Below are 23484 nucleotides of genomic sequence, written 5' to 3'. Positions count from 1 at the left end.
TCACCAGTCAGAAGACTGGAGGTCTTGAAATCTTTTCAGATGCTAGTTTTGGAAGTGACACCACGGATGGTACAAGCACTTCTGGAGTATGCTACATGTACAACCACTGTCTATATTCCTATATTCCAAACAAAGTGCTTGATTAACCTGGAGGTAGGCTGTATGAACTCTGTATTGATTTGTAATGTTTTGTTGGTCTCTGGACCGTAATAAAGATTGTTGTTGTTGTTGTTGTTGTTGGCTGTGGAAAAAGCAGACGACAGTAAGCCTAAGTTCCTGTGAAGCAGAACTCAATGCTCTGTCATTTTCACTCATGGATTGTGAATGGTTTCAGGACATCAGAGTTTCTGTGAAATGTCCTATACAAGTGTATCAAGACAATAGATCCTGTTTGGCTTTGCTGAACTCAGAGAGTTGCAAGCAAAGAACCAAGTACTTGCAGATAAAGTTACATCGTGCAAGAGAGTGTATTCAGAAAGGACTCATTCAGGTGTCCTACATGCCAGGAAATAAAATTCCTGCTGATCTGTTGGCTAAGGTTGTTAACAGAGAACAACTTAAGGTTTATGTACAGAGGTTGCAATTGGGTTGAACCACAGGTACTGCAGGTTACACGGAAAGGTGGAGGATGTTAGGATATAGTTCCGTTCCACCTTAAATGGTCAGGCATGATTGTTGTGTGTCACATGCCTGTTTACTCCCAGCACTGTGTCGCTGGGAACTTCCGTTTTGTATATAGCTTTTGTTCCTGCTGTTTTCCTGGACACGGATGCAAGCAGTCATGTTTTTCCTTTGTTTTGATCTACATTGAATAAAGCTGTAAATATGCTCTCCTGGCTGAATCTTCTGTTGTGGAAACACTGCAGAAAGGGCGTGCACGAGTCTTGGAATGTGTCTGAGGCTTGTGTCGCTAATTGACTGATGCTGTTCTACGGGAGACCAGAGATCGTCCGGAGACAACATGGAGGCCTGCCTGATGCCTCCGTCTCCCTGGAAGTATCCCAACAGAGCCATCAACCACAGTTTGGAGGCCTGCAGCCTCTTATCAACCCCACCATTACTCAGACTATCTTGGCTGGTTGCTTGTTGAGTTGATGATGAGCAAGAGGCAAGTTCAACTGCTTCTTTCGTGCTCTTGTTTTAGTCCAAAAATTGAATTTTCCTTGGTTCTAAGGGGGTGGCTAGCTCATGGGGCTCCTGCCACTGTGTGCATGGAAACAGTGAAAATGTAGCCATAAAGTCCCTCATTACATTGTCTCAAGTCTAAAAGTTATTTTTCAAACAGTACCCCAATACAACTAAGAATATCACAGAATTGTAGAGTTGGAGGGTACCCCAACGGTCATCTAGTCCAACCCCCTGCAAAGGCAGGATATGTTTCAAAACAACACCTGAAATCTGAGGCAGAGACTTTTCACCCATTTAGGGGGGGGGGGGAATGCCTTCCATTGTTCCTGGAAAGTACAAATAGTGGGCACCTGTCGTATTTCACTGGAGATGCTGCTCCAAAAAAGAAGGGCCATTGTGCTGAAAGCCTTGCTCTGAGTTACTTATCTGGGTGGGCATGTAGCTGTTGCTGAAGCTGAGTCCATTCTGTGGGGCTGGTTCATCGTTTAGGCCTTGTAACATGTGCTTTTAAAACAAACAAAAAAAGCAACCTAAGAAGAATCTATCCCTGTAACATTTATCAACATTTCTGCTTCCTGGCTAATGAACACCTAAAGTGATTTTCTATTGCTCGTCATTTATCCCAAATTGTTCTAAATGATAGGAGGAAGCAAATTTACAGGTTAATGTCACCTCTTGCTTTCTGAGGGAGAAGGGAGCTGATTGGGGCTTCAGTGGCCATCCGGGGGTTCTTCAGTTGGGGGGCTGCCCTTGAGACTGACCCAGAAACTCCAGCGGGTGCAGAATGCAGAAAGGTTTAAGGTGCTGGTTTTAACCTTTAAAGCCCTATACGGCCTAGGACCCTTGTACCTACGGGACCGCCTCTCCTGGTATGTCCCACAGAGGATTTTACGGTCTTCAAATAAAAACATCTTGAAGGTCCCAGGCCACAGAGAGGTTAGGCTGGCCTCAACTAGAGCCAGGGCTTTTTCGGCTGTGGCTCCAATCTGGTGGAACGCTCTGTCACAAGAGACTAGGGCCCTGCGGGACCTGACACCTTTCCGCAGGGCCTGCAAGACAGAGCTGTTCCACCAGGCCTTTGGACAGGGCGCAGCCTGACCCCCTCCTCTGGCAATCTAGCCCAATGGTTGCCATCAATTTGATTTGAATTAATTTTATAATGAATGATTTTAGTATGTTGTACTATTTTATTGTTGTTAGCCGCCCTGAGCCTGGCTTCGGCTGGGGAGGGCGGGGTATAAATAAAATTTATTGTTATTATTATTATTCGGAATTCAGATAATATAATTGCTGGATTAAGTCAACAATCTGAAGGTTGAAAACAAAAGAGGGGAAGGGGAGGAGGGAAGCAATCAGCAGGCTTGAGGTCAGTGCTTCATTGTGAATTGGACATGGCAAAATGGCCTCTTTCTGCTTATGCAATAAGGGTCCAGTACTGTTAATAGCTGAACATCAAGCAGATATTTCCTCTTCCACAGCTTCATGCGCTTAGTTACTTATCTACTTATCCATTATGAGCCACTCTGAGCACAAACTAGATTGATGGCAAATAGGGAATGGAAAGGAATTCAGTTTGGTTCTGTTGTGAACAAAACCTGCCCTTTTCCCCTTATGGGGTATCCAAGAGCCCATATAGAGTTGATACGGAAGGGGGGGGCGCATGCCTTCCTTCACCCTTCCGCCGGTCACCAGAGGGTCCGAGGCGATGACCTCAAGGGCACCCAGCCCTACATCGACCCCTCAGCGCCCACACCGTTACACAAGCACCACACTCTACCCCAAGCCCCATAAATAAAGTGCCTTTTCCTTTCCTACACGGGCTAAATAAGCTCAAATTCTTATGCCTCTTTCCCGCTCTATCTTTACTGTGGGTAGACCGTATGAAGTTGTATCCCCCATTCCTTTCAATGGCTGCGTTCTACCCTATCAGAACCATGCATTCGCTTTGCAGAGCTAGCTCAGCAAGCTCCTGCACGCCTCATTCAACCTCTTGACAAGCTGCTGACGGCTCCCCGCTGGGAGAACAATGGAACCGAAACTTGTGAACTCATAAAAGTGTCAAATCTTGCTACAATGTATCTATTTTGTTTCTGACTTCAATCACCAATATAAAATGGACTAAAACCGACTAAAATCCTTAAAATTCGTATAAAATCAACCACAACTCCGATTTCCTTGCTTTTGGTGCCGATCAGCTCAGTCTCTTCAGGACTCCATGACACCTCCCCTGCCTCTATGATCCCTCGGGCGAGGTGTCACGTACTCAGGAAGACCCTAATCCGGTCAAATTGCTCTGCCCAGCCTTTCCTCCGAGCAATGCCAAGTGGCAGACTATACATACTTGGACCATTGTCTTCTCATCACCGGTACTCAGGAAGTGCTTATCTGCGCATATCTCCAACTCTGCATATTCCCCCTCCCTCCTCTATATGTTAATCCGTGTAACCCAACCTCTCTTTAATGTATTCATGATGTAATCTGTGTAACCCAACCTCTCTTTAATGTATTCATGATGTAACTATGATGTATTTTGCACTGTATTCTGGGACATTGAGGGAAGTTTTAAAAGTTCATGTCACCCCTTTCCCGGTGTTCAATCTCGCCTTGAACCTGTTGCGCAATAAACTTGGATCTTCTGCTGCTTGCTCCTGTCTCCGGCTGAGCTCATTTTTCCTCCGCAGGGACCCACGGACTTAGTCCGATGAGCTGGGTGGCAGAGTAACCCCACACCCAGATTTTACCGTAACAGAGTCCTTATGTAGGTTCCCTATTGGTAGGAGAAAATAACAGAGGCCAACCAGAGAATATTGAGAAGCAAAGCAGCTAGTAAGCCTGATCTTTATTGAACTGTAGCAACAGGGTCCTCACTCACCACACACAGGAGGGAGGAGGAACCCAGAACAATGGCGCGCAAGGCCTTATATAGACATTTTGAAATTCCCACCCTGTAGATCAAGACCACCCCCAGAAACATCATACATACATCACACAAGGGGTGTAGTTCAAGACCACCACCCCAGATATATCATACCTATATCACAGAAAAGGCAATCTAAATCAGAAATTTGAATGTTGTTTTTCTCCTGTCGTTGTTTATCACCTGTCTGGCAGGTTACTTGATTGGATACCCTGCTTACTTGATTGGATACCCTGGGGAGCCTGGCCAGTCTTTTGTAATGATAAATACTTAGTTCCTGAGTCAGGTCACAGGCTCACACTATTCAAACACAGATATACCCTTAAGACAGGATTTGAGAAGGAAAAGTCAATGGGGAGGCTTTTCCATTTTCCTTTGACCTTGCAGAGAAAACATTTGGTCAGTTTGGAACAGTTTGGGAATCAAAAATGGTTCCAGGTCAGTCTTCCTGTGGTGATCTATGTACGTGGTTGGTTGGTACACTTATGAACATTTAACATATATCTAAGACCTCAAAATTCCTATCACAGTTTGTATTTTAATGCAAAACCACTTGATTTCTGCTTCCTGAAACAATATGTGAAATAAGATGCAGCTACCCTTTGAAATCCACACTCCTCTGAATTTTGCAGAAGCAGTTCTCCCTCCTAAAAACGTACAAAATGAACATACATGGGGAAAGTATTTATAAAGATGCATAAGTTAGTGAAGCTATATACAAAAAATGCTTTAAATTAAGGGCATTGGGAAGAACTGCATACAACAAGGTGCATATTTAGAAGTAATGCAAACTAAAAGGCTGAAGAATCTTCATCGGGACTTAAAAAAAAATTCAAACAGAGAATATATATACCCTCCCCTTGTCAGGGCACAGTGGGAGTGTCTCTCACAGAGTTCTCTCTAGAAAATTTATAGGAAAACTGTGAGCTTCAGCTCCTATCATGTGCCTTTCTAGCAAAACATAAATTGTTGGTTTTGACTGCAGTTTAAATATCCAACACCAAGGTTTCATAGCTGAGTGGGGATTTGAACCCTGATCTCCCAAGTCCTAGTCCAGCACTTTAACCATTACACCATATTGGCTCTATACTGCACAAGTTGGTCAATGGTTTAAGTGACATGGAATCATACAGAGTTCATCATATATCCCACTGGTCATGTGATTGCTCCATCTGCTTGATACTCAGTGCATGTTGACTCTATCACCATCAATCCTTTTATAGCTCCATCATTTCCATCTGGTTGCAGTCTGAGAGAACAGGATGCTGGACTGGATGAGTCATTCTTTTGACTCAATACGATCTTTTTGGTCAGACAACAAACACTGACTGCCATCACTATGTGTGGCATGATGGCTAAACTGTCAGCTGTCTGGTGTACAAATTGCCACAGGTGCCTTCCACATAGAAACATACTAATCTGCCTCATACTGATTCAGGTCACTGGTCTTTCTAGCTTAGTATTGTCTACACTGACTGGCAGGGGTCTCTCCCAGACCGATCTGTAAATGGACCATGGGAACTTCTGCATGCAAAGCAGTTGCTCTGTCTCCAAGCCAGAGTCCTTCACAGCCTTTTGAGGTATGACAAGTGCGGAGATATCACCAGAAAGCATGACAGGCATTGGTGGTAATAGGGTTCAGCTGGTTCAGGTGAGGTCACAACCATAAAGAAAATGCACAGTTTTCACAGATGCCTAGATATGTCCCAAACTCCCATGAAATAACCACTACAAAAGTCATGGAAGGGTCATAGCCTGAGACGTCAGCTTGAACGGAAGATTGGGGGGCTGATGACATTCGGGGTGGAGCCGAGTGCAACACTGGAGACCTGCTGTGAGTCAGTGTAGATAACACAGAGCTAGGTGGACCAATGGTTTGACTCAGCATAAGGCATCTTCCTATGCTCCTAACAATCAAGGTTCAGGCAGTGTCAGGAATTGCGGACACATTTATGTGAGGCTGCCCTTTTGTGGTGATTCATCAAACTGCAAGTGGCAGTCTTCATAGTGAAAAACCTTTTGGACTGACTCTGTTCACCTAGGTCCTGGGGTTTTTTTTGGGGGGGGGGTAGGAAGGAGCAGAAATGGCTTCCTTTTCAAGCTCAGACTTGCTTGAGCAAAATGATCCTTCCAGTGCTTTTCTTCTAGAAAACTGCTGCTGGTACTTACAATGAAGTTGTTACAGTTACGTGCCACACTTTTAATCAGTGCCCTTCGTCTAGGAATAAAAGGTGCCAGTACTTTGTACCCTTGAGTACCCCCGGGGGGGGGGGGGGAGCACTGATCCTTCTGAGCTCTGGAGTGTTTCTGTATTCTGATTGATTTCTCCTGTCTTATTCTCACAATCCAAAGGAGAAGTCCTTGATTTCATCCCCTAAGAAGAAGAATCTGATTGCAGGAGCATGACTCTGAGGCTGATGGGAGTAGGAGTAAAGGGTGCAGTTTCCCCATCCCTGACATACATTCACATCAAAGAAAATCAAGAGAGAGAGAGAGAGACTCTGCGACTGCTTTATTGCAATGCAGTATTTAATCAGTGCACATTAGCAAGGTGGAGAGAGCCCTGGTGGATCAGATCAGCTAGTCCAGCATCCTGTTTCCCACAGGAGCCAATCAGATGTATCTGGAGAGCCCATAAGCCGGACACCCTTTCTCTGTGTCCTGAATTGTGATGTGGAGAAAGTGGAAAGAGAAAAGTTTTCCTCCCCTTCTCTAATACTAGAAAATGAGATCACCTAGCAGGACTGATGGGTGGGAGGCTCAGAATCAGCAAATGGAAGGACTTCTTCACAAAACATGTAGATAAGCTATGGAACTTATTGCCACCATATATAGTGATTATCAGACAGGCAGCTTTAAAATAGTGTCAGACAAATTCAGGGAGGGCAAACCTGTCCACAGCTAGTAGGCATGATGGCTATGTTCTTGATGTTCATGATGGCTTTGCTATGAATCATGGGTGGTGAGAGTTGCTGTTGCACTCAGAGCCTTCTTGTGGGCATTTCATGGGCACTGGGTTGCAACTCTGCAAACAGGATGCTGGACTATATGGGTCTTTAGTGTGATCCACCAGTGCTCTTATTTTATGATCTTAATATTGAAATGGAATGTGGAGAGGGGAGAGGCACAAAATGTACACAATGAGTTGAAAGCTGAGGCCAATGATTTGCTCACAATGATTTGTATAAAATTCAATTCTATCTTATGAAAACAAATCAGTGGAGGATCCCTAGTGATTAAATTTACTTTGGAAAGATAATAATAATAATAATAATCTGGAAAACTGGGGCAAAGATAAAAATGAGGCAGCACTGAAGAAGTCTCCTTGTTTGAGAATACTGACTACTGTTGGGGGGAAAAGCCTATCCGTTGCAAAAAAAATAAAATAGAGAGGGAAGTTAAAACTTTCCCCAAAGCTTGTCCCTCTAAGGATGGTTAGCTTTACAGACTTGTCCCTTAACCCAGCAGTGACACATTAAATTACTAAAGTTTCAATAACTCTTACTGTATCTCCATGGAGACATGCACCATATGGAGTTAATTAGCAGTGCAACAAAACAATCAATTAGTTCCTTAATTAGTTTTCCTGGGGAAATGATAACAAACACAAACAATGTATTCAAACAAATGTCCAATCCTCATTGATGGTTTAGTGGCCCCATGGAAGAGGTTTCATGCTGGGTCCTCTTAGTGCACTGAAAAGGATAAACCAAGAACTCTGGCCACAAGTTTCAATGTAAGGATTAACTACTACTCAAGAGTTGAAAAGAAAAAAACGTATATATTCTGCAAAGAATGACAGTTTAGAGCCAATAGTAAATTTAAACGCAACGTGTGAGTACAATAGTTTTAAGATAATAATAAATTTAGATATAACGTTTAAGTGCCGAAATAATGTAGTTTCAAATGTGCAATAATATAGTATAAAGGTACATAAAATACCAGTACACAGCAATAGTTTTATACAAGTCTCAATGGTAGTCAAAAAGTGTCCATATTATATATACTCAGAATAAAGAATAAAGAGCCAAAAAGGAGTATCCGGAGTATGAATCAGATGTACGACTCAGTAGTGGTGACCAGGACAGGGCCCTGTTTCGGAGTAAACGCCTTCTTCAGCTGGTAATATCAAATAATATGTCAAAATAAATCGAGGTTCTTCAATTCCATAGATCATAAATATAATAAAGTATATACATTCTAGAGTATATTAGCACATATTATGATATTTGGTTCCATACCTCGGTTTTTTGAGGACTATAAATCTGTTGGAAGTCTATATCATATCATATAATTCTTTTATGTTTCTTTTTCAACATGCGTCTAGAAATAAGAATTTACAAGAGTTATTATTTTCCAGTCAAATTGTTTTTTTAAAAAACGGACATCAGATGAGTGTTTTCTCACCTTAGATAATGAATCCAAGTTTTCTAGCGTTTCTCTGTGCGTTTTCTATTAGGGAGTGAGATCATTGTCTTATATATGTGTCTGTGGGGGAGGAGGAGGAGGAAAGGCTCTCCCTTCTTAAAGGTGTAAACAGAGAAGGGATTTAAAGTCCAAGGTCATCTATAATGGTTTTTTAAAGAAAAGAATTGTAGTCTTGATGTTCATTCAAGCCCTTGGGGGACATCGTTTCAAACAGATGAATATATCGTGCTTCCTGTTGTAACAATAGTCTATCAATATTTCTCCTGGTATATAAATCTACTTTTGGTTTCCAGATAATGAAGAAAACAAAATCATCCTCCGTGTGTTTTTGCTGTATATAATGTTCCACCATTGGGGCTTCTAGCACTCTGTTACGGATCCGTGATCGATGTTCATTTATGCGTAGTTTATAGATGACCTTGGACTTTAAATCCCTTCTCTGTTTACACCTTTAAGAAGGGAGAGCCTTTCCTCCTCCTCCTCCCCCACAGACACATATATAAGACAATGATCTCACTCCCTAATAGAAAACGCACAGAGAAACGCTAGAAAACTTGGATTCATTATCTAAGGTGAGAAAACACTCATCTGATGTCCGTTTTTTAAAAAAACAATTTGACTGGAAAATAATAACTCTTGTAAATTCTTATTTCTAGACGCATGTTGAAAAAGAAACATAAAAGAATTATATGATATGATATAGACTTCCAACAGATTTATAGTCCTCAAAAAACCGAGGTATGGAACCAAATATCATAATATGTGCTAATATACTCTAGAATGTATATACTTTATTATATTTATGATCTATGGAATTGAAGAACCTCGATTTATTTTGACATATTATTTGATATTACCAGCTGAAGAAGGCGTTTACTCCGAAACAGGGCCCTGTCCTGGTCACCACTACTGAGTCGTACATCTGACTCATACTCCGGATACTCCTTTTTGGCTCTTTATTCTTTATTCTGAGTATATATAATATGGACACTTTTTGACTACCATTGAGACTTGTATAAAACTATTGCTGTGTACTGGTATTTTATGTACCTTTATACTATATTATTGCACATTTGAAACTACATTATTTCGGCACTTAAACGTTATATCTAAATTTATTATTATCTTAAAACTATTGTACTCACACGTTGCGTTTAAATTTACTATTGGCTCTAAACTGTCATTCTTTGCAGAATATATACGTTTTTTTCTTTTCAACTCTTGAGTAGTAGTTAATCCTTACATTGAAACTTGTGGCCAGAGTTCTTGGTTTATCCTTTTCAGTGCATTTTCCACAAGAACTCCAATTTCTTTACGATTACTATGGCCAAATGGGCTGAAACTTTTTCGTATTCTGCTGATGAGAAAGAGAAGATATTTGGTTCCTTACCTTCCCTCACAGATGAGACTCCTACTAAACCTAACAATGATTGGAACACTTATCTAAACATTTTAAAAAGGCAAACTAGATATAACCTACACGCTAGACTCATGGCCGATTATACTAAAGTCCAGAGGATACCCAGAGGATTACGCATTCAAAAAGCTCCAACTTTATTTTCCAATAATGAAGAATTTAAAATTAAATGGATGTCTATTTTAAATAGATGTTCTTTTGACCTGATGACTTTAATCACGGAATTTGCAATTAAAGAGACTGAACGTCTGGATAAAGAAGTCAGTGGAATCACTGAGGAATTACATAAACAATTCGATTTGGAGACATTTGAATCTAAATTTAAACAATTACAAGCTGAACTTAAGAATTATTCGGACAATATAAAAATTGAGAAATTAAGGAAGTTTGAACGCGATCGCAGGGATTACGAATCAGATCACGTTTTCCCATGGATGCAGAAATCCATGAACAGGAGTACTCAATCTAGATCAACAACCGGATTTTCATCCAGCAGTGCTGAATCTTCCGAACAAAGTGATTCACAGGAACAAATTCCACATCGACTGACAAGACAACCCAGACAATTAAGACAATATGATTTACGTCCACATACCATTGATCGTTCTAAACAACAGGTTTTTCCCAAGCGCCGCAATCAACAACGACGTCTTTAGTTGTAAATTTATCCAAACGTATTCTAACCCATGAAGAAGAGAGACTTTTAAATCTTGGACTGGGATTTGTTCCCACACCTAAATATAATGCGTTTCAGACAAGGGTGGATATTTTCAAACTTGTACGTCTTGTCAAATTAAGGTGCCATTTTGGCGATTTCCAGACTACCCCATCACCATTTCGTGTTCATTCATCATTTAACCCGCACGTAGATAATGCCCGCCTGAATGCATTCTATCAGGTTCTACTAGAAGACATCAATAAAATAGAAAAGAGAAGACCACCTCCACACAAAAGGAATTTTACCGCAAAGGATAGAGAAATCATTGCTAGCCTCCAATCGGATGAGAATATCGTAATAAAACCAGCAGATAAGGGCGGAGCTATAGTTATCATGAATACTCAGGATTATACCGCAGAGGTAAATAGACAATTGCAAAATAGCAATTTTTATAAACCACTGCCCAAGGACCCTACCGACGATGTATCCAGAATAATCAGGACCACCTTATCGGAAGGCATATCTTTTGGATACCTCGACAAAAAAACAACCGAATTCTTATTCAACAAATATCCACGTACCCCGGTATTTTACATACTTCCAAAAATTTACAAATCACTCAATGCGCCACCAGGTAGACCGATTGTCTCAGGTAATGACTCTCTTTTGGAACCCCTTTGCCAGTATATGGAATATTATTTGCATCCATTCGCCATCGACACTCCGTCTTATATTTTGGATACGAAAACATTTATTGGACACGTCGAGAACACCACTATACCAAAGGAGGCCTCCCTTGTCACCCTGGATGTCGAGTCTCTGTATACAAATGTCCCGTTACCTGAAGTCAGGACAATTATAGAAACACTTTTGGATTCCAGACCCACGAGAGAACCTCCAACACATTTTTTGCTCGACATTCTGGATATCATTTTGGATTATAACTTTTTTCGTTACTTAAAACAGTTCTATCTGCAAATCAAAGGCGTAGCAATGGGCTCCTCCTGTGCCCCTTCTATTGCGAATATTTACATGATACACTTTGAAAAAACTTTCATCCTTCATGACAACAATCCTTTCAGATCTAAAATAATCAAGTGTTATCGGTTTATAGATGACTTATTCTTTGTTATACAGGATCAAGACACAGCAACACAATTCCTCCAATGGATCAACGACCAAGATCCAAATATACGACTGTCTGGTATCATTCATGATACATCAGTTAATTTTCTGGATGTCACAGTCTTTAAAGATCACTCTCAACAACTTAAGATCCGCCCATACCATAAACCGACCGATCGAAATTCATTATTACACGCTTCATCCTTTCACGCTCCACAATTATTGAATAACTTACCGTATGGACAGTACCTAAGACTAAAAAGAAATGCATCGTTCCAACATGACTATAAAATAGCGGCCTATCAACTCACACAGTCCTTATTACAACGAGGATACACGTTACGGACTCTTATTGCAGCTCAAGACAGAGCGGAAGTGAAAAACAGGAAAGACCTTCTTGCTATAAAAACCTCGGATAAACCCAGAGAAGATCGTATTTACACATCACTGCAATTTACACCACATACTTCCAGCATTAAGAAACTCATATATAAACATTGGCATTTGCTATCCAACATCCCAGGATGTCAAAAACCACCTATAATTGGTCTAAAAAGAACAAAATCACTAAGGAATTATTTGGTGAAATCGGACCAACTTACATACCCGGAAGCATCAACTAAAGGCCACTACAAATGTGGAAGTTGCAATGTATGCAAATACGCACTACAAGTAAAGGAGTTCACTAACATACAGACCGGCTTCAAGTTTCAGATTGAACACTTTAGTAACTGTAACACGAAGAATAGTGTGTATGCATGGATGTGTCCATGCCACAAGATATACATAGGCAAAAGCACCAGACCTATTAAACTACGCATAAATGAACATCGATCACGGATCCGTAACAGAGTGCTAGAAGCCCCAATGGTGGAACATTATATACAGCAAAAACACACGGAGGATGATTTTGTTTTCTTCATTATCTGGAAACCAAAAGTAGATTTATATACCAGGAGAAATATTGATAGACTATTGTTACAACAGGAAGCACGATATATTCATCTGTTTGAAACGATGTCCCCCAAGGGCTTGAATGAACATCAAGACTACAATTCTTTTCTTTAAAAAACCATTATAGATGACCTTGGACTTTAAATCCCTTCTCTGTTTACACCTTTAAGAAGGGAGAGCCTTTCCTCCTCCTCCTCCCCCACAGACACATATATAAGACAATGATCTCACTCCCTAATAGAAAACGCACAGAGAAACGCTAGAAAACTTGGATTCATTATCTAAGGTGAGAAAACACTCATCTGATGTCCGTTTTTTAAAAAAACAATTTGACTGGAAAATAATAACTCTTGTAAATTCTTATTTCTAGACGCATGTTGAAAAAGAAACATAAAAGAATTATATGATATGATATAGACTTCCAACAGATTTATAGTCCTCAAAAAACCGAGGTATGGAACCAAATATCATAATATGTGCTAATATACTCTAGAATGTATATACTTTATTATATTTATGATCTATGGAATTGAAGAACCTCGATTTATTTTGACATATTATTTGATATTACCAGCTGAAGAAGGCGTTTACTCCGAAACAGGGCCCTGTCCTGGTCACCACTACTGAGTCGTACATCTGATTCATACTCCGGATACTCCTTTTTGGCTCTTTATTCTTTATTCTGAGTATATATAATATGGACACTTTTTGACTACCATTGAGACTTGTATAAAACTATTGCTGTGTACTGGTATTTTATGTACCTTTATACTATATTATTGCACATTTGAAACTACATTATTTCGGCACTTAAACGTTATATCTAAATTTATTATTATCTTAAAACTATTGTACTCACACGTTGCGTTTAAATTTACTATTGGCTCTAAACTGTCATTCTTTGCAGAATATATACGTTTTTTTCTTTTCAACTCTTGAGTAGTAGTTAATCCTTACATTGAAACTTGTGGCCAGAGTTCTTGGTTTATCCTTTTCAGTGCGGGTCCTCTTAGTGGGCTTCGATTTATTCTAGACTATTGAGAGCCAACTTCAGCAGCTTGAACAGCCGTGCCTTTAATCTTGAAGATCAATTCAATACCTGAATGCAATGGAGGAGAGGAAGGTGGGGAACCTCTCATTAAAACGGGGAGGGGGGAAATGAAAGAACAGAGAATACAAAATCCCTTTGGCAAGATGATTGCGGGAAGCTGGGAAGCTGTGGTGCAGCAATTTGTGTCGTGGAAAACATCTTGCAGTGCTGGAATTGACAAAAAAATTCTACACATTATCTCAACATTAGGGATCAGGTGGGATAACTGGACCTTCATTATTCAAACAGATTAAAAAGATCAATAGAGATTGTCTCAGCCATTAATTTAAGAACTAACAGCCGAGTGTTAAGGCATCAAGTCTCCTGTTTGAGGGATGAACTGGGTTGCTCCTTCCTCCTTATAGAATCATAACGTTGGAAGGGACACCAAAGGCCATGTAGTCCAACCCCCTGCAATGCAGGAATCACAACTAAGTATCCCTGGCAGATGGCCATCCAAACTAAGAACATCCATGGAAGTAGAACCCACCACCTTCCAAGGTAATCTGTTCCAAATGTCAAACAGCTCTTATTGTCAGAAAGTTCTTTCTAATGTTTACTTTCTTGACATTTGAACCAGATGCTCTGGTACTTCCCCTCTGGAGCAGCAGAAAACATGCTTGCTCCTTGTCCATCTGAAAACCCTTAATATACGGTATTTGGCTATCATATCACCTATCATTTATGGATCATGAAAACCACCACTGACATTGGCAAGGAAGGAGGGTAATTACATCAAGTCTTCTCCTGTGAGACTTGTTCTAACTTCTATCATCAGCTGCCTGAGAAAAGAACTGGCTCCCAGGGTGTAGTGATCAGGTGGGATTGCTATGAGGAATTATAAAAAATATAGAGTAAGCCATCTGTGTCAGCAATGAAAGCATTGCGTTGACTGGGTTTAAACTATTTTGATATGATTCTTGATCAATCCACACCTCTGCATCCCTGTTCCATTTCTCTTTCCTGACAAGTCACGTATGCTGACAGAGAGGCATGAGTCCTGGGTTATTTAAGACTATGGGCAGTTTCTTTGATGTAGCTTTTCTGATTGTTAATCTTAAAATGTTAATCTTGGAGCCAGGAAACAGATCTCACATGAAGGTGATAATGATCCCATCTTTCTGGCCATCTGGCCATCCTTCTTATGATGTATTTTTCTCACCTCTGGGGTTGCCAGATGCTCCCCTTTGTAGTTCTCAACTTATTTACCCCAAAATATATGCATGCTAATTAGTGTTGCAGTGTAACTTTGTTCCCACGTGGGGTTTGATGAAATGCTCAGGGGAAATATGATTGGTTCTCACGAGCACTGTGTGAAGGATTCTTTGGTTAATAAAATGGCCTGGTTAGGGGTGTGGTTTACGCACTTCCTCCGAGAGCCTTGCCAGTCAAAGCCTCATGTCTTATTTTAATCAGGGTCCAGTCCTGTCCTTTGGCCTCAGAACGCAACACCAGGGTCAGTCCCTAGTGTCTCCAAGTAGATTGGAAATGGAGAGTCTCCTGCTTGGATAGCCACTGCTAATCAATTTAGACAATACTGATCAAAATGGACCCAATGTTCTGGGTTGCCACGTGTCCCCTTTCTCCAGGACAAGCCCTCTTTTTCATGGATAGAGTCACCATAGCGATCCATAGTTAAAAGTAGAAGTCAGCAAATATGTCCTCTTTTTTTGCTCTTCAAAATATGGCAACCCTAAATATATTCCTGTGTTCCAAATTAGGTGTAAGTTTTAAAGGGCTTTAGACAGATTCATGGAGGATATCAATGGCTACTGCTGTTCATCTTGATGGCTACATTCTACCTCCGGGATCAGAAGCACCCATACCTTTGAATACTACTTTCCAGGAAACAACAGCCTTCATGCCCTAATTGTTGGACATCTGATTGGCCACCATAGGCAACAGTGTGTTGTACTAGGTAGGCACCTGTCTAATCTGGTCTCTTCTTACGATCTTGTATTATAATCTCTAGTCTGATAGTCTGCAGACAAACCAAAAATCGCCCACAATAGTATATGTTTTGGGGGCTACATGAGCATGATTTGCACCTTCCTTGTGTTGCCTCTTTTCTGGGATGGGAAAGAACCGTGTCAGCATTAGCAGATTTGGAAGCTCATTGGATTGCTCATAGGACTTTAGACAGTCATATTTCACATTCTACCTATTGTGGTTGACCGAAGACATTTGGCTCCTTGAGGCAAAGGAGAAGGTGGTATGTCTTCCCTTCCATGTACAGAAGCTGACTAGCTTTTTTCTTCTTCCCCTATTATGTTTTTATTGTAATTTTACTGGTGTTAGCCACCCTGAGCCCGGCTCTGGCCAGGGAGGGCGGGGTATAAATAAATTATTATTATTATTATTATTATTATTATTATTATTATTATTATTATTATCATCATCATCATCATCATCATCATCATCATCATCATCATCATCATCAGGCTGACCTTCAGCAATGGGATAGCATCTTCCAATGTGCCCAGGGACAGTAGGACAGCTTTGGAGATGCATGACAGGTGTGTGGCACATATATATCTGGTGTCCAAGATAACTCAAGAGTGCTGGCTGCTGCCTGGGATGATTGTCTCACTCTGCTAACAGCAGAGTGCAGGACATGAAACCCAACCTAGATCAAGAGAATCCCATCCAGAATTTCAAGGTGGTTTCTGCTACATCTAAATTCTTCTGGTTTTCTCCTTCCACAATAATTTTGTAATATTCCTAGCAAATTATAATGGGCAAGACTCCTCTATTATGCCTGCACAAGCAGCAGGGCCAAACTGGGCCTATTTGGAGTAATTGAGGGCTGTCTCATTTGAATTGAGACAGCCCTGGATTACTACAGGTTGGGTTGAAGGGGCAGAGGCATCCAGAGCTGTTGGGAGACAGGGCATTAGGCAGAAACAAGAGGTAACTTTGACTGAGGAGGAGAAGGTTGATAAACTTCAAAAAGGTGAGCTCTACCAGGCAGCTGTATCTTCACTGGAGAAGGTAGAAAGCTGTCAGGGACTGGAATGAAGAGGTAGAGGCATGGTGTGGATCTCCCCCTCCCCCACTTCTCCTGTAGCTGACAGGGAGGAAGGAGACAGTACTGAATTGTAGCCAAGCTATGAGGAAGATAATGAGACAGAGAGAGGAGAGCAGCCAAGCTATGCTGAGTTAGGAGAATTAAGGGAAGGGAGAGAGCAGCCAGTGAACACTTCAATAGACAGCATAGAGGATCCTCCACCCCCTAGGATGTGACGGTCGTTGAGGATACAAGAGCAATGCATGCAGCAATGTTTGGCAATGGGAGGCTTCCGTAGGGGCCAGTGCTGTTGGGGAAGGGGAAGAGAGGAGGAGCCAGAGTGATCAACTCCATCATGGAGGAAAGACTGCATTTTTTTTGTCTGTTACCGCAGTTACTGAATAAATCCTAATTAAAGCTTTCTTGTTTACTCCTGGCTCCTTGAAACCATCGGGAGGGGAGGGAGAGAATTCCTCAGGCCTGACAGAAGCTATCTCCCCATCAGGTCTCTGCTTCTTCTTACCATGAACCATGTCTCTCCTCCTCCCAGTTCTTCCTCTCCCATGAAGGATCTGATCCTGCATGGTGCTGCTCCTTTGCAAGCAGTTTTCCTTGTGTGCAGGAAAGCCACTCATGAAGGAGCAGCACCTTGGAGAATTGGATTCTCCCACTCAAAAGGAGGGTCCAATCCTGCATGGTGCTGGTGCATTCCAACCTTTAAAAGAAATTTCATTGCTGTTCGTATGTTAAAATAGTGTTGAAAACCCTAAGAAAAACTTTAGCCTTACCCCCAAATTGCTTCAGGGATGGATGTGGGGGGTGGCCCCCGAGGTACCACAGGGTGAATTGGCCTGATCCTGGGACCACAAATTGGAGCCATAGGTCATATCGGGAGTTCCATGCAGAGCCCTACTGACCACTGCAAGTGCCACATAATATTTGTTCTGCACTTGGAAGGAAAGGATGTTGAGTGTGGCAGCAACTATGCTCTGGAACACTCTGCCTACTATTTTTGGCACTGCTAAAAACTTTTGTTTGGGAAAGGCTTACCCAGACATGTAAAAACAAAAAAATTTCCTTCCAGTAGCACCTTAAAGACCAACTAAGTTAGTTCTTGGTATGAGCTTTCGTGTGCATGCACACGAAAGCTCATACCAAGAACTAACTTAGTTGGTCTTTAAGGTACTACTGGAAGGATTTTTTTTTGTTTTGACTATGGCAGACCAACACGGCTACCTATCTGTAACCAGACATGTAAAACCAACATGTTATTTTATGAAGTTTTAACTGGGAAATTTATTTATACTGTTACACTCCACCCCAATCTCTGAGTGTTTCCTTTTGGACAATGAGGCACAGTAGAGGCTGTTGTGTCTTTTTGATATGTGGTTTATTTACACATATATACAACCTGAGTCTAGATGTAGCATCAATTTCCAAGGGGTTTCTGTTCTTCTCATGAACACTGCTTTGCAGCCCAGCAGCAAAAATCATGAATCTCTGTGACCCCCAACTTCCTCCTAAGCTTTTATTTCTCTGCCTTTTCTATAGCAACAACAACCACCTATTATTTTTATTTTCTAAAAAAGATATTTATTAAAGTTTTACAAAGAGAAAAAAGTTACAGAAGAAAAAAGAAGAAAAAAGAAAAATACAAAAAGTACAAAAATACATAGAAAAAATGCAAAATACAGAAAAAATAAATAGAAAACAGTTAAAAACAAATCAATCTTTTCATATCTTAAATTTCATTTACTTATTTCCCTGACCTCCTCACACCTCCCTTTTTTGTATTCCAGTTCACATGGTTAATTCAGCAAATCCTTACCCTCTTTGTTTTTATCTTAATTCTATATCTTAACATATTATACCTTTATATTTTCATCCGTTATCAATCCATTTTTACATATTCTTTTTAACCTTGTTGCTAAGACCGCTTCATTTCAATCCAACATCATTTTAACATTCATTAATTTTACAATGTTTCTGCAAATAGTCTTTGAATTTCTTCCAGTCTTCTTCCACCAACTCTTCTCCCTGGTCCCGGATTCTGCCAGTCATTTCCGCCAGTTCGAGGCATTTCCAAGATGGCGATGAGGTAAGACGCTTTTGCCGGAGCTCAGCTTGAATCCTCCCTAAATTTGTGTTGTGGCTCCCAGCCTTTCAAGTTCTTGCTGAAGATTGTACCAGGGTGTTGGAGTCTACGCTAGGAGTTCACATTGCCGATAACTGTAAAGCCTGCATCGTAAATCAGCTTTAATGAGCAGATAATTGTATTCTCCGGCAGCCTTGGAAGCAGCCTTCGACTCACTGGTTTCCCGCCAGCTCACATTCAGTTGTATTGCTATTTCTATTACCTTTTATTACCTTTTAATCACTGCTATTTTAAACGACTCATAACGATGGGTCAAGGCAAACGCCTAAGGGACTGTGACGAGGCATTGCCCTCCCCAAGAGCCAAACAATCAAAAACCGACCCCCCCGTGTCTGGCAAATGGAGTGACCCCACAGAACACTGCTATAGGGTGAAAACTCAGAACCGTTTCTACCCTCTAATGTCCCCAGAAACAACGTCAACACCAGAGGAATTATTTTCACCTCAGATTAAAACTGCAAACGGCAAGCTTGGAGGAGGAAGGAGTGTCCCACTGAAGGTGGTACAGGACACCGGAACTGAGGACTGCGCAAGACAAGAACAACATGAACATCTCCATCTTGTGGTCAGAACCCTTAATTGCATATTCAAGAAGATTGATGTGCTATCCTCCCAGCTATGTAACCTCGAACAGAAAATTGATAACCTCTGGTTAAAGTCTAAGCCATCTGTAGATACGGGGGAATTGAAGTTCCGGAGAACCTTACCCTCAACCAAAAAAGGAAGTGTGATTCCTAAATATAGACCAAATCCTGCACTGAAACACCAAGCATTGTCCCTGCAACCTAAGAAAATCTGCCTAAACATCGGGGCAGGGTCAGCAAGGTGGCTCACTCTGGATGGGGTCAAAAAGCATCTAAGCAATCTCCTAAACATAGAAACCACACAATGTGACCTCATTGCAGTATTACCTTTGAACCAGCACTTCAGGCCACAGAAAGTGATGCTTGCGTTTTACTCTCCAAGGATCCCTTCAGTTATCATCAGGCAGAAATCACTCTTGGCTAGGTACGATATCACCCCAACAAGAGTTTTTATGGACAGTAAGATCCACCCCCTTCTACTCGCCGGTCACGGCAAGGAGCGGACTCTGTCGGAGAGGTCGGGAGCACCTCGGGACATCGAGCCTCCTCTCCCGGAGGATATCCATCCGCACTGAAACTGGACTTACTCTACGCCCCCACGAGCTCTAAAGAAACCCACTGGTGCGAGTAATCCGCTGACCCCACCGGAGGAAAGAGAGCTTTTAGCCACCTTTGGCGACCTCCCACCAAGGGAACAACAAGAAATAATTGATAGACTAGAACTACTTAATCATCAGCTCATACATGTCCAGAAGAACGGAAAAGTCCTGCTCACTTCTCAGGATAATCCTGCCAGCTCTTCGGAGCCGTGTTTTAAGGAAGCAGGAAGTCTTCCTTACCTTAGTCCAGTTCCTAAACCTATGCCTCCCCCACTTGAGGGCAAAACCCACCGATGCTTGGCAGATCCAGGTTTTGTCTCACAAGTAGGCCCCTCATCTCTACTCTTGATAAATTTTGACTCGCCCTCCAAGAGTTCCCCGCTGAAGAGTATAGCCCAGAGTCCCTTCCACCAAAACAATTCCTTACCAACTAATCCATCAATGCCGGAACTGAAGTCCTCATATTCCCCTGAGCGGCATAGACCCGACATACAAACGGTACCAGTACGCCAAGCATCCCCAGTACCTTCGCCAGCATCAGGTCAGGGGAGTGTTCCACCTACATCAAAAAATGGACCGGATTTGATTGAAGACCCGGCCGGACATATAAATCAAATGGTTTCATCGGCGATCTTTAGACCTCGCGGTGGGGCAGTCTCAGCAAATCCTGTGGAGTTTCCCACTGAAGTGTCCGCCCTTGGGTTAGCCAGCAGGAGACCCGTCCTGTTACACCAGTCAGAACACCTCACTACCAACTTCAAGACTAGGTACCCTCAGCAGGTGCCAGCCATGCAAAGTAAAATAACTGACTTTTTTGTGGGGTCTGCCCTGCCCCCTAAGGACACACATCTCTCCCTGAAATGACAGCAAATTGGACACAACAGGAACTCCCCCCTATCAGTCCTCAGCTGGAACATTGCGGGCTGGAGGGGAAAAAAACTTGATCCAGAATTCTTGGAGTATATTAACCTGTTTCATATCATCTTGTTCCAAGAATCGTGGGAAGTAGAGAAAATTGTCCTAAATGGCTTTGAGCTTCTAGAACTCCCTGCCTGCCCCTCCCTGAAAGGAGGCCGCCCTAAAGGGGGCCTAATAATAGGCATCTCCCTCAACCTACATTCTAAATTTACTCTAGTACAGGCCTTGCCTCCTTACGCCCTTACCGGGCTGATTGTGGGGGAAAAAATCTCACTTCTAGTTACAAATGTCTACTTGCCACCTGGGGGTTCTTCCCCTGAACTTGGCTCTAAATGGGGCTCCCTAGAAGAGCATTTGCTCTCATGCTATGTTAAGTTTCCTAATACCCCGGCCATAATAGGTGGCGATTTTAACGCCCGCACAGCAACAAACTGGGACTCGCTGACCAAAGCCAAATGGTGGGTTACTCCAAACCTTGATAATTATGATCTGGAACATATCATGAGGAGAACTTCTAAAGACCACAGAGCAAACGAGGCTGGAGTACTCCTCTATCAAATGGCTATCCGTTTAAATCTGGTCCCCTTAAATGGCACATGCCTCCCTGACATTCCTGGGGATTTTACCCACCTGAGCGTTAAATCAAACAGCGTCCTCGATTACCTGTTGGTCTCCAGGGATCTACTCAAGTGTATTTCCACCTTTAAGATTGAGAATATACAATCTAGTGATCATCTTCCCCTTGTAGCCAAGCTCTCCCTGAACTGGCAGTCGGAGGCTCATAGACATGCGACCCAGATGGTAACCAACGGATCTCTCCAAGTAAGAGGAATCAAATGGTCGGAGACCCAGGCTCAAAGGTATCAGGAATTCTTTCAAAAAGTAATCCTCGGGCCCCATCCCAACTTAGGCTCTGCCTCAGACGAGCATAGCATAGTGTTGAAATGCTTCCACCATCATACAACTGATCTTACGTCCTTCTTCAGGTTACCACCCAAAATATTAAATCGAAATGAATATACTTACGGTGCCCCCTGGTATAACTCTCAGTGTAAACAAGCAAGACAGCGCCTCCGTGCTATATATAATGTATATAAGACCTCCAATGCAGCTACTCTGCCAGCTAGCTATGCACAAGCCAAGCTAGTTTACAAACGCACGCAGAAAATTGCCAAACGTGAGTGGCAACACAATCGCTGGCAGGCTTTGATTACTGCTTCAAAATCACACAGATCCAGGGAATTCTGGTCTTTGATCAACAGAAGGGTGAGGAAATACCCAAGGGCAGTCATCCCTGCACCGACATGGGAATTGTTCCTGAAGAAATGCTTCTCACAGGCAGATGCTCCCTCCGACCACCTGACGCATCTGTTTACCCACCTACCTATTTGGCCTCCCACCGATCCTGACGAAATAGCCAAGCTAATAGCTCAGCTGAAACCGGGTAAAGCCCCAGGGCCCGATCTGATCCCTGCTGAAGCCATTAAACTACACCCAAAATGGTGGGCTGGCATCTTGGCCAAAACCTTCGATGCAATCAACGCTTCCGGCCTCATCCCCAAAATATGGAAGGAGGCCATTATAGTACCAATTCATAAAAAAGGTTCTCCAATGGAGCCGGAAAACTACCGTAACATCAGCCTCCTTTTGATCATAGGGAAAATTTATGCCAGCTTTTTGCTGACTAAACTATTGCGATGGGTAGATGAGACTAATCAGATTGGCCACGAACAAGCAGGGTTCAGAATTAAACGCTCTACAACCGATCATGCGATAGTTCTTTACCATCTGGCTCGAAAGTACTCCTCTCCTCCCCGGGGCTACCTCTGTGCTGCCTTCTTAGACCTAAAGGCAGCCTTTGACAGCGTTCCTAGAAATATTCTATGGGAGAAACTTGCGAAACAGGGCATTGATAGAAGACTCCTATGGCTTATAAGTCAGCTCCACGAAGGTACCCTTGCTAGAGTGAGACTTACTCCTGCGGGCGACCTCACTAATTCGATACCAATAAACAAGGGAGTGCGCCAAGGATGTATATTGGCTCCCTGTCTATTCAACCTATTCATCAGCGACATGCGAGCACCCCTAGTTAACTCATCTCCAAGTACACACGCGCCTAGACTTGCGGATTACCGCTGCCCACTCCTTTTATATGCGGACGACGCGGTAATTCTATCTTATACACGTGTTGGACTAACCAGAGCTTTGAAGATCTTTGCCACGTATTGTCAACTCAACCAATTAACCATCAACCATGCTAAATCCAAGATTCTGATTTTCTCCAGAAGCCGGAGATTATACGAATGGAAGCTTGGTGGAGCAAAAATAGAGCAAGTCCTAAAATTTCAATACCTAGGAGTTATTTTTCAACACAATCTGGGGTGGAAAGCTCAAATTCAACACCTACTTAACAAGGCCAAAACTCTGTCATATGCGCTCCTCCGATTCTTTTTTTCGGATGGAGCTTTGCATGTTCCCTCGGCCCTAAAGGTGTTCAAGGCAAA

Source organism: Podarcis melisellensis, assembly GCF_964234715.1.
Source record: "Podarcis melisellensis genome assembly, chromosome: W".
In the NCBI taxonomy this organism is placed as follows: Eukaryota; Metazoa; Chordata; class Lepidosauria; order Squamata; family Lacertidae; genus Podarcis; species Podarcis melisellensis.
This window is presented reverse-complemented; position numbering follows the sequence as displayed.